The 11,777-nt window shown below is 39.0% G+C and overlaps 1 pseudogene; it reads right to left on the reverse strand.

The window, feature by feature from the left end:
* Positions 1-5,141: 5,141 nt before the first annotated feature.
* On the reverse strand, positions 5,142-11,388 carry LOC149540511 (uncharacterized; annotated as a pseudogene).
* Positions 11,389-11,777: the final 389 nt, after the last annotated feature.

The following is an 11,777-nucleotide window of genomic DNA, read 5'->3' on the forward strand; positions in this document are numbered from 1 at the left end:
CAGAGTAGCGCCTCCAACCGCCATGCCCACCGCTGGGAGAGCGATGGCAGGGACCCTGGGGGTGTGGCGTGTGTGAATGGTGGCTAGAGGGCTAGCGTTGGGAACGACGACTGCGAGACGAAGAGGCATCGGCCAAGGCATCTGGAGGCACTCTAGCAATGGTGCATGGAGCATTGCCCCAATGATTTAACAATTCATGTAAGTGCGCAACTTCCAGGACAACTTTATTAGCTTGCACCTGTATCTGCATAATGACATTGTTACAAATGCATGCCTTAGTGTACATTGCAATGTTAACATCCAAAAAATTGTGAGTGAATAAAACTGAATTCCTATCTTTCCATAAAGAAAACAAAATTTCCATCTTGAAGGTATGCCAAATCTAGGAGAACTTTTGAGGAATTGTGGGGGAATCACCCAGCAAGATCATATGCCATGAAAAAGGTTTGGGCCTAAAAGGCTTGAAAAAATCATAAATCCAGTGCCAATAATTTTGAGCATGCTTGCAAAACCAAAAAATATGCAAAAAGGACTCAGGTTGACCACAGAAGGGTCATCTGGGATCAAGAACCCCAATGTTTTTGAGCCACGGCCCTAGGGGAAGACCTTGGAAGGCAAGGCACCAAGCAAAGTGGGCAATCTTAGGTTCAATAATGGCACTCCAAATGATGTCGAAACGTTTTCTACATTGAGAAAGCAAAGATTGCAAATGCCACTGTTGATTAAGCGTGTCCACCATTGGAAGGTGGGGTGAAAGCCATATGTACCCCATGTTGGGCTTATAATTGGTAAATGGAGTGGAAGGATACCACTTCCAATCATGCCACCAAGGATGAACAGACTGAATCCCCAATTTATGAACTAAGTGCACAGGGATGGAAGACAACAGAACGTCAAAAGTCTGGAAATTGGAACTAACAAGGCAGTACTGAACTTGTATATCCTCCCATGACCTAAAATTCATGGTGACTCTTGAAAAAATATCCTTGGTAGTGTGGATGCCATGTTTAAAGAAACACAAAGCACTGGCACCTTGAGTCTTGGCAAGAGGAGTGCCCTAGATGGCAAACAGGGGAGACCACCAAATGTTCTATTGATTTAAGGATAGCCCATTACAAAACTCATCACCAACCCAACAAAGCCAAGGTTTTACAGATTCCCAGGCTTTCTAGATGTTCTTTATAACAAAAGAGCCCTGTATGACCACTGGTTCACGCATAGTGAGAAGGGTCTGAAAACCAATCCCCTTCCATGCTGGTCTATTAACAGGGGAGCTGGAAGAAATGCAATTCTTTACAAGTATCTTCCAGGATTCATCTCTAGAAATAGCTCTGATAATCCATTTAGCACAGAGGGCAAGGTCCTGCTTCCTAGTGGAAAGTAGGTCGAGATCCCCAGATTCTCTTGGGAGACAATAGAAATCCCAAGCAACTCTGTGAAAACCATTATGGTCAGTACCAGAGGCCCAAAGAAAATTTCTCAGAAAACGTTCTAGCTTGAGATAGGAAGCTTTGGAGGGAGCCCAATAGGAAGAATAGTACACATGGGTGGCAGCCAGAATCTTAGAACAAATTTGGAATTTACCAGCAAGAGAAAGCGGCTTAGTGATCCAATAATCAAGCTTTTTGCTAATCTTTGCAAGCACAACATTCCAAAGTTCCACAGGGGAAGCCTGGAAAGTAAAGGGAATGCCAAGAAAGCGAAATATTTCTCCATGTGTAACCCATTTCCATTGAAACTAGCTAAGCCACGGTGGAGCTGGAAAGAAAGACTGGTGGCAACAGAGCGTTTTATGCCATTGAATGGCAGAGCCAGAGGCTTGACAAAAATTGTCTAGACAATTTAAAGCATTTTTAATATTTTCTTCATCTTCAAGAAGAGTAAGAAAAGAATCATCAGCAAAATTACCATTGACTAACTGGGAGGAAGAATTAGGCAAGGAGATGCCACGAACCAGTCCTAAAGACACAGAGTGAGCAAGTAAATAACCAAAGCCTTCAATAGCAAGGACATAAAGTGCGAGAGCTAGCAGACAACCTTGCTTGATGATGCAAAAAAGCCCAAAAGCTTTAGATTGTGAATTATTGATGTTGATGCAAGCATTAGTGTCACCAAAGAGCATCTCCATGGACTAAAGGAAATTGGGACCAAAATCCAGAGCCTGAAGCATAGCCAAAATGAAAGGCCATTCAATGCGATCATAGGCTTTAGTAGTATCTATCTTTAAAATGATAGCCTGCTACTTGGACTTACGAGCCCATTCCATACCTTCCCAGAAAGCAATGATGTTGTCAAGAATATATCTGAATTTGATGAAGCCAGTTTGTTCAGGCCGCACAATTAAAGGTAGCATATGGCAGATTTTAAGAGAGAGCACCTTGGCAATGATCTTATAAGACACATTCAGGAGGGTGATGGGCCTCTAGTTGCATATGTCCTCAGGATCACCAGCTTTAGGTATGAATTTAATATTGCCTTTATTTATGATCGCTCCTAGGCTTTTAGAATGATATGCTTCAAGATAGACTTTGTGTAGATCAGGACCAATTTGCTCCCAAAGATGTTTGTAAAATTCACAGGAAAATCCATCACACGCAGGGGATTTTTCATCTGCCATGGAGTAAACTACCTCTTTAAGGTCTCAGAGGGAAAGAAGTTGCTCATAGAAAGCATGTTTCTCAACTGTGAGGCAGTTTGGAGTAACAGCAATACACTTTCTAAGAGCCTCCTCCTGAGCAACCGAATTTCCCTGCGAAGCAAAGACGTTCTCATAGTGAAGAACAAAAGCTTGCAGGATGTCGGGCAGACTGGAAAGAACATTAGTTCCCTATTTTATCTTTTTAATCCCAACATTGGTATGACAGGCTCAGAGAGCCTGAAAGAATTCCTTCAAGGCTTTGTCGCCAACCTCCAACCAGTGGAGACGGGCTTTGATTTAGGCTCCTCGAGCAGCATAGTTATCAGTAATTTGCTTATCATGGAAAAGCTTGGCAAGCTGAATTTGTAACTCCACATCAAAGGGGTTGAAGGTTAGAGCTTCAGAGGCTTTTTTGAGGGCAAGGGTTTTGGCTTCATAAGACCATTTTTTGAAGATAGCCAGCTGACACCCATAGATGCGCAAAAATTGAGTAGTTCTGGTAATGGCGTCATTCCACCATTGAATCCAACCTCAATGGGAATGCAGGCATGGCTCCAAGTTCCAAACACGTTGGATGTGGGAGATGGTGGAAGCATGCAACAACATAGACATGTTGAGGAAGAATTGAGACTTGACCACCTTGGGGATAGCTGTTTGCCAAGAAATGCCAAAATAAATGGGATAGTGGTTTGATAGTGTCACATCTATCAGGGGAATGACAGGAAAATCATGATCTTCAGAAAAGGAGAAAAAATATTGTGTCAAGATCATAGCACGATCAAGACGTTTCAATATGTGGTCAAGACCGGCTCGAAAATTGGACCAAGTGTGCTAGGCCCCACAACCATGGCGGCAGTTTGTATTGGGATCAAAAAGGCCCAATTTATGTCGCATGTAAAACCAAGCTTCTCTTTCCCCAACTATCCAATGGAAAGGCAGAATGCCATCTTTGTTAGAGGCCACTTCAACCATATTGAAGTCCCCACACAGGACCCAAGTACCTGGAGGCAAGTTGTCAGCAAGCCAAACCCACATTTGTGCCCTTTCCACAGCATCATTCGAGGCATAAACATTAATGACTCCAAAAGAATGATTGTTAATGGAGAGCAAAAGCCAAATAATACGGTGTGTGGGGTCAGAACTGTGCGAGATAATAGTAGAATGAAGGCGAGGTGATAGGAGAGTAACTACACCACCTTGACCAGCTTCATGCTAGGAAGAAAACATAACGCTATCCTACCAAATGACGTGGCATGCAGCAGAAAGCATGAAACCATAAATCTTAACTTCTTGTAGGCAAAGAAAATCTAAATTCCCAAGTCTATGATGGGTATCCCAGATTGGGGAGGTCTATAAGACCTCGAACATTCCATGAAAGGAAGTTCATGAGAACTCTTCCATATCATCCTCATCCTCCAGAGAGTAGTAGCTATTCTGCAAAAAGGTAGAAACTGGGTGGAAGTCAGACAAGAAATCCTCTGGACTGACAACCTGTTGTTTTACCCCTGATATCTCCGCACGTCTAGGAGGATTGCAAGAATGCCTTGTTTTTGGTGGTACTATGGAAGAAATGGCAAGAGGAGTAGGAGCCCCAGCCAAGGGCGAGGCCCTGGCGGCTGCCTTGATCCCTTGCGAACTAGCAGGTTTTGAAACTTGTGAAACCCCCAAAACAAGTGCAATGGAAGCAGCTGGCGGCTCCACGCTAGCAGGCGTTGATACTTATATAGAAGTAGGAGGAATCGCGGTAACTGCCACATAGGATGGCTTAGGGGCCAAGGGATTCAAGGTAGGCTTGCCCTTGTGCCCAACAGTAACCCATTCTTAGAACTTTTTTTCCTTCGGCTTGTTTGATAGGCGCCACTTTAGGCTGGGGTTTGACCCTAGGCATAGCCAAAGGGAAATCCTTGATCTTGTGTTCCGCAAACTGGCACCTATAATAGGTGTTAGGTAGGTTCAAGTAAAGAACCTTCTATGAGAAGGTTTGAGTGCCAATTTGGATTTCCACAGAATCCTTGAGATCTTTGGAAAGATCAATTTCAATGCAAAAATGCCACTGAGGGCGAGCATTAAAAAATTTTTCAGGCTCTTTGGTAACAACTTTGCCAAGGGCTTGGGAAATAGACTCAATGAAAGGCCAACAGGGAAAGGGTAGACCTAGGAATTCGACCCAAATAGGAACCCTAAGCTTTTTATCATCTGAGATAGTGAAGTCTCGGGACCATTTCTAAAAAACAAGCAAAGAAAAATGCACAGACCAAGGGCCATTGGTAAAGATTGTGTCTGCTTGTGACGGGTTAGCAAAGTGAAATAAAAAAAAACCTTTGGTAAGGTTTTGCACACCATCAAGGCGGACTCCATGAGGAGTCCAACATTCGTTGACCCATTCTCTGAGCATAGCTTCAGGAGGAGTCCTACCAACAAAATACCCTATCAAGGTATGTTGCTCTAACTAGTCACATGCAGCATCAAATTCTTGCAAAGGAAGGATAATATCAGGATTACCTCATGGAAAACCTTCAGGACAAACTTGCACAGGCATTTGTTTGGTGGCGGCACCATGGTAGTCCGAAGCAGCAGCATGAGCACCAGAAACATCTGGTTCACCGCTAGCTAGAGAAATTAAATCCTAACCTAAAGCTCCTGTAGTAAATGTGATATGACAAGTGCCGACAGAAGGGGAGTGCAAGTGAAGGGCCATACACAAAAAATTGAAAGTTCGCATGAAGCAAGAAAACCCTAGCAGAGTGAAAAAAACTTTGAGTAGGTACATTTCATTCAACCACCTTTTTAATTATCATCATCCTTTAGAGATTAACATTGTCCTCTGTCTATCATTCCGAATTGGAAAATCTGAACGACACACTATTCTCTGCCATTCAATCTAGCCTTGAGATGCCAAATCTCCATGTGAAGCAACACTTGTAGCCTAACCAAGCTGACTACACGAAGCATGCATCGATAAGCCTGAATAAGAAGACATGATTAAACTATTTGATTAATCCATCTCTCTCTATCTTGCATTGGCCATATAATCCATTGGAGTTAGACTAAGAGACTGAACTAGAAAATTTGAATAAGTCATGGTTCTACTTTCAATGTGCCTTGTGAGGCCTTGCAAATACAATTCTCCCTATCTATCATATGGAACAAAAGTACCACCTTCACTATACAAGCCTTCGTTAGGCATTTATAAGCCTGAAAAAGAAGATGGGAAATGTGTAAACTATTCAGGTTGCTACCTATAAGGATTTCGATTCATGTTAACATTATCTGAACCAAACAATGGTGTTCTAGTAGCTGGAGGCTGATGATGAAAAGGAGAAAGATGGTCTTTGATAAGAGGATTATTGTTATTATTATCAAAACTTAAACTTTTCTCTAGTTGTAGAAAATGGGTCTACCTCTTCTCTTGATAGCCTAGCTCTGTATTGAAATTAGACAGACTTGGGTAATGATAATAATTTGTTTCTCTAGTAGGCTGTACAATATCTTCCAACCTTGCTCGTTTTGGCTAAGAACTTGTAACTCATGAAGATCATCTCTTCCTCATTTTTCCCTCATCAATGGTGGCTCACCCTTGCCTCATTCGATCTCTACTCTTGTTAAAAAAAAAAAAAAAAACACCTTTATCATTATGGTAAATAGATTTTTCACAGAAGAATTGCCCAATGGAGTGTGTGGCAAACCGTTCACAACAGTTGGATAGGCCCTTGGTATGTGGCCTTCCTCTGCATTTAGAGGGGCAGCTCCCTCGTATGATGTACTTTTAAAAGGATTTTCAAATAAAGATTCAAAACTTCAAAGTTCAAGAGAAAGTCATTCAAGATGAATGCACCACATGCCCTCATGATCTTCTTTGGTAAATAGGATTGATAACAGAGGTTCTCAAGAACTACGCTTGAAAGCAACCTATATTATTAAGCACATTCATTATCATCCGTAAACACTCGCATAGCACCATGAGAATGTCTACTAAAATGTATAACAATTTGGATTTTAAAATAAGAAACCCAAAGTAGATCTCATTTCATTTCCTTGCACCAAGAAAAGCAATAGAGATTTTTCAATTCAGAGATAAAAAGTGTACATACTTTCCAAAATTTATCCCTAAATCAAAATTTCAGCATAGTTTTCCCTTATTTTTCCAACCAAAAAGTCCCTTTACAAAGCCAATAGGTGTCCTTATATAGACATAGAGGTTAACAACTACCTTTTCGTGGTTAATAACCACCTCCAAAATACGCAATTTCGGAAGGTTAATTAACCTCAAGAAAATTAACCTATACGAGGAAACTTGCAAAAACAAAGTTTTTAGCTAGAGTTTCTAAAGATGTTTGCATATACAATCATTGATTCTTCTAGCTACTAACACTATCTATCCGAACATAATTGATCTATCCCAGAAAGCCTTGTAAGCATCAAGGATGATCATCATATACTCTGACATTTTCTTTATACACATCTTCTGAAGGTATTTGTTTCAATGACAATTCACATCGCAAGCACCTAGATCATGCTGAACTCAAATCTTGTATAATATCCCTTAATAGAAACCACAATAGAAATGTAATCTAAATTGCAGCAATAGGAATCTTGAAAAACCCCTACTTCAACCTGCATATTTTCTTCCTTTCTCAGGTTTTTGCTTAGGCATCTTTTACAAAGCAAAGTGATTGTCATGCATTATTGGTCATGCACAATACATAGACAACTTTAAACAAGATGCATGGAGACAAAGCCGCATAGTGTCACCTATCTTTAAAAACCCTTGTAATTGCACATGCCTATTTTCTCCACTACAGGAGGAATTTCCCTTATCACCATTGTGTGCACCTGCACTTATCAATTATTTGCTTCATTCTCTCCTCAATAAACTTCACAAAACTCTGTTTCTTTGTCAGTTCACAACCAACCATAGTCCATTTGGTGCTTGAAGAGCTTGAAGCTTATAAAATGCCTTTTCCTTTGATGGAGTCAAATCCTTGACTATCTTTAGCTTCCTATAAACCTTGAGATTCAGACACATTAGATAGAATCTTCAAAGCAATCTCTGACTATATACCTTCATATTTTGATCCAAAAAATGGTTTCTTACCATTGGGATTCACCATGTTTATGCATAAGAATCATAAGGAACTTGCATTCTAACAAAAGTAGTAAATCCTTTGAAGCACCTTCATTGTCTAGATTATAGCAATTCCCTACTCTCAGGATCAAAGGACCACTGATAGAAGGAGGTACTTTCAATCGCACACGATGGGCGACAAGTTCCAATAACCTTCTCCTGTCTCCAAAACTCAGCCGACTAAATTGAATGAAGCCAAAATCCTTACTTCTCAATTGCATTGAGTTGGTTTCTATAATTCTTTGTTGCATCAAATTTCTTGATCCTAATCTAGATGTTGTTCCATTTACATATGGTTCTCCTGATGGGTATGTTATATTTTCATGGAAAGACAACTTTCTATTTGAATGGTGGGCAGATTTCACTTCTGTACAGATTATCGAAATGGCTTAACTTCAAGAAACAACACGTTGCAATTGTCCCTAGTAGGCTTTAGAGAACTAGGATAGCAATAATCCTCGTCCTTTTCTCTTCCATGCAAAAAGAAGACCAAAGAACCATCCGAGTTGCAGATAACTTCAAACATCAGTGCACGAAGTAGACTTTCTCAAATGTCTGTGTAATTTCCTGCCCCGTATCCATAGAGACATTATGTCAAGCACGTCAAGTACAATTTCAAGTATTATGGCTCCTATTTAATTAACGCTTGAAGGAACTTTCATAGGGTAACCTTTACCATTTCTGTATGAATATTTCACGTGATGATTAGATTTCTCTTCTTTTATGCCACCTTTCTGCACATCATAAAATCTTGAGACGGATTGCACTTATCGAGTTCCCCCATGTTCCAATCTCTTCATAAACCTGGGCTCCCATAACTGGCGGCTTTATTCATGTATATTCGCAAGTTTATGCTTCTTTAAAATGTCTTTATTCTACTAACATTTTTACTTCACATCTTTAGATTTCAATCTTCAAAGTGTTTTCGGGAGCCTCACAAATTGATTAGACTTGCTCCTTGTTCACAATAATGGTCTTCCGCACTACAAAATAGATAATGCGTTGAAGTAAACCCTGGACTCCAAATACGTTCCCAAAAATTATTACACGAGGGACTTTCGAGATGATTATCAACTACAACACGCTTCTTTTCTCTACTCCTGATATTTGCTTAATACACTGTAGTTGAAAACAATGCCATTTGCAAAAGACTTCAGAAGTATAAATGTAATTTTCTTCAAGGTCAAAGGAAAAATGCAGCCTTCTCCTGTGAGATTACTGGAGTGGGATAAGAAAGTAATGGCTTGTAGTGATCAGGCCCAGCACCACACCAACCTCTGCCTTTCAAATTAAACACGGCAACACTGCCATTGTAAAGTACCATGAATAATCGTTTCCCATGCAAACATTTGCATGTAATAAACCTTGATTTTTCTAGTCCAATTGTCTCTTCAGTATGAACGTCAAGCATTTGAAAGCATTCATTCGTCTTTTTCACAAAATAATCAAGTGGAATCGTTTTGCACTACTTTGAGAATCTTCAATATATCGGGTCACTAGACTGTCACTCTTTGCCATGAACATTTTCTTCTTTAATTCCTGCACAAACTCATCCTCGACTTCCTATAGAAGAATTTGAAATAGGTTAGAGAAATTTTTAAACAGGTTAGTAACCGTCTTGAAGAGGTTAAGAAATACATATTTTTGGTGGCTATCATTAACCTTTTGAGAGGTTAAGAAAAACATGTTTTTGATCGCTATCATTAACCTTTTGAGAGGTTAAGAAAAACGTATTTTTGAACGTTATCATTAACCTATTGGGAGGTTAGGAAAAACACGTTTTGGGTGGCGATCATTAACCTTTAATAACTTGAGGCTCAGAAGTCGGATTTCAACAATTTCAAGTGCTGTGCGGAGCTGGGAACAAGCCGGAGACATGGAAGTTTAGAGACTCACAAAAATTCAGAGATAAAATGGCCAATTGAAAGCTTAAAATCAGGCAATTTTCAAAAATTAACCACTTATAAAATTGAAAGAATTTTATAATCAGGCAACATATCACAATACATACATGTATATCTTAGTTGCAAATGGTTTGAAGAGGTGTTGACGAAGCCTTCGAATTTTTTATTTGTTCGGTGACATTTAGGACAGTCTGGATTATGATTAGAATCTTTCAAAGCTTGTCGAAGTTCTTCATATCTAGGCATCTCTCGCAGGTCGTGTAGCCATAAGCTTGAAACTCAGATTCTAGGGAGAAATTGTCGTTTGAGGAATCACATTGAATAGCTCGCATCGAGAAAGATGTTACAGAATGATCAGTAGAGGAAATGCGACAATAATGGCCACAGAATACAGAGACTGGTGGTCGAATTATTACATATTAATCCTCTTTCCTCATTTATAAATCAAATAATCAATACAAGGATTAGGCATCCCGATTACCATTGTAAAGTCTCAGATTAATTAGCATGGCAAAACAATCTCTCTGTGGGTCAACAAATGCATTGTCTATAACTAAAGGAAAAGCTAATCAAGTCAGGAGTAAGAACCATATGTGAAGAAAAAGGAGTAAGCTCAGATGAATAGACAGACCAATGCAATTTCTAATTTCTATAGGAGTATTGAACCTGATTCAATTAAAGGGAGACATACATCCCCTTCAAACTATGTAATATCCTAATTGTTATCATAACTATAATGTTATGAAAAACTATGGTCGACGAATTGACAAGGGATATAAACCCAAAGAAAGGAGAAATCAGTTCTGAATACCGAGAAAGATCGTTGATAGCAAAAAGAGTTAAATATGTCAAAGAAAGACACAATTGGGATTATTTTTTGACGGCCCTAAGGGTAGAGAAGGACATGTTTTTTAGGGTGCAGTTTGCTACAAAGGATGGTGATTAGTTCCATTTTTTATAATTCACTTGTAAATGCGAATATATTAATTTTATGGTTTTCTTGTTATGTGTTCATAATAAAGATAGGTTTATATTCATCAGATCTTGTGGTCCTAAGATGTACTTTTTGGATTGGAATGAATCATGTAATTATTTCTTTCATGTTTTGAATGCAACCCTGTGTCATCATAATGGTTTACAGAATTCAATACTATTTTCTTTCATCCTCCTCTATAACATGAATGTTGAACATACAAGTCTTGCTTTATGTCTATTTTCACTTTTTTTTAAGCTAGATAAAGTTTGTAATCACATTCCTTCATGTTTATGGATGTATGTTGAAAAGGTTTTGTGTTTTTAGCATTAGAGACATACTTTTCTATTTGATTCACTGTAAATCTTTCTAGGAAAGAGCTATACCTCTCAATTTCGAAAAGAGCTATCAATCAATGATAATTTATTCCATTGTTAGTGCATTTGTTCTTCCATTGAAACATTTTTGAGTCATATTTTATATTTCTTTTCGAAAGAAAAATAATGAGCATTACCTTGCTTGAAATCCCCACATCGGCGTGGACTTGTTTCAGCACCTTAAAGATATAAAACATGTACAACTCTCTCACTGTCTTCTTCTTCCCTTTATTAGCCTTTGTTTTCACTTGTAGTTCCATCGAAGAATTGGAGATCTCCTTGTTCTTCTGCATTTCATCAGAAGATGGAGAATTCTGTGGCATTGGTGTTGGTATTTTAATCTTCACATTATTGGCAAGCCTTTTTCCCATCTCATTATTATTTGTTTGTGTGCTTTTGGGCTTTCGCCCCGGCCCTTGCTTCTTTGGTAATCAACTGAAGTAGAGCTCTATAAAGTAAAACAATATGCAAAAAATGATAAATGAATTGGTTCTGTCTCCTCGCATTCACTCCTATAAATATAGGTGTAATCCCAAGTTATTGTGGTATAGGTCGGCTCCTAGTTTTTATTTTTCAAAGGTGTTAATTAACCTTGGTCAAGGAAGTTTTCTACATTTTAGTTATAGGTGGGCCCCTACTTTTTATTATTCAAAGTTGATAACTCTTAGTTAGACAAAGTTTTATTTTACTATAAGTTAGATTGAAATAGGTAATGATTTTTGCTAAGATTAATGTATGCCAGCTAAATTTCCACCTTTTG

Source organism: Cupressus sempervirens, chromosome 9 (assembly GCF_028749045.1).
Source record: "Cupressus sempervirens isolate cs-2001-9-10 chromosome 9, ASM2874904v1, whole genome shotgun sequence".
Lineage (NCBI taxonomy): Eukaryota > Viridiplantae > Streptophyta > Pinopsida > Cupressales > Cupressaceae > Cupressus > Cupressus sempervirens.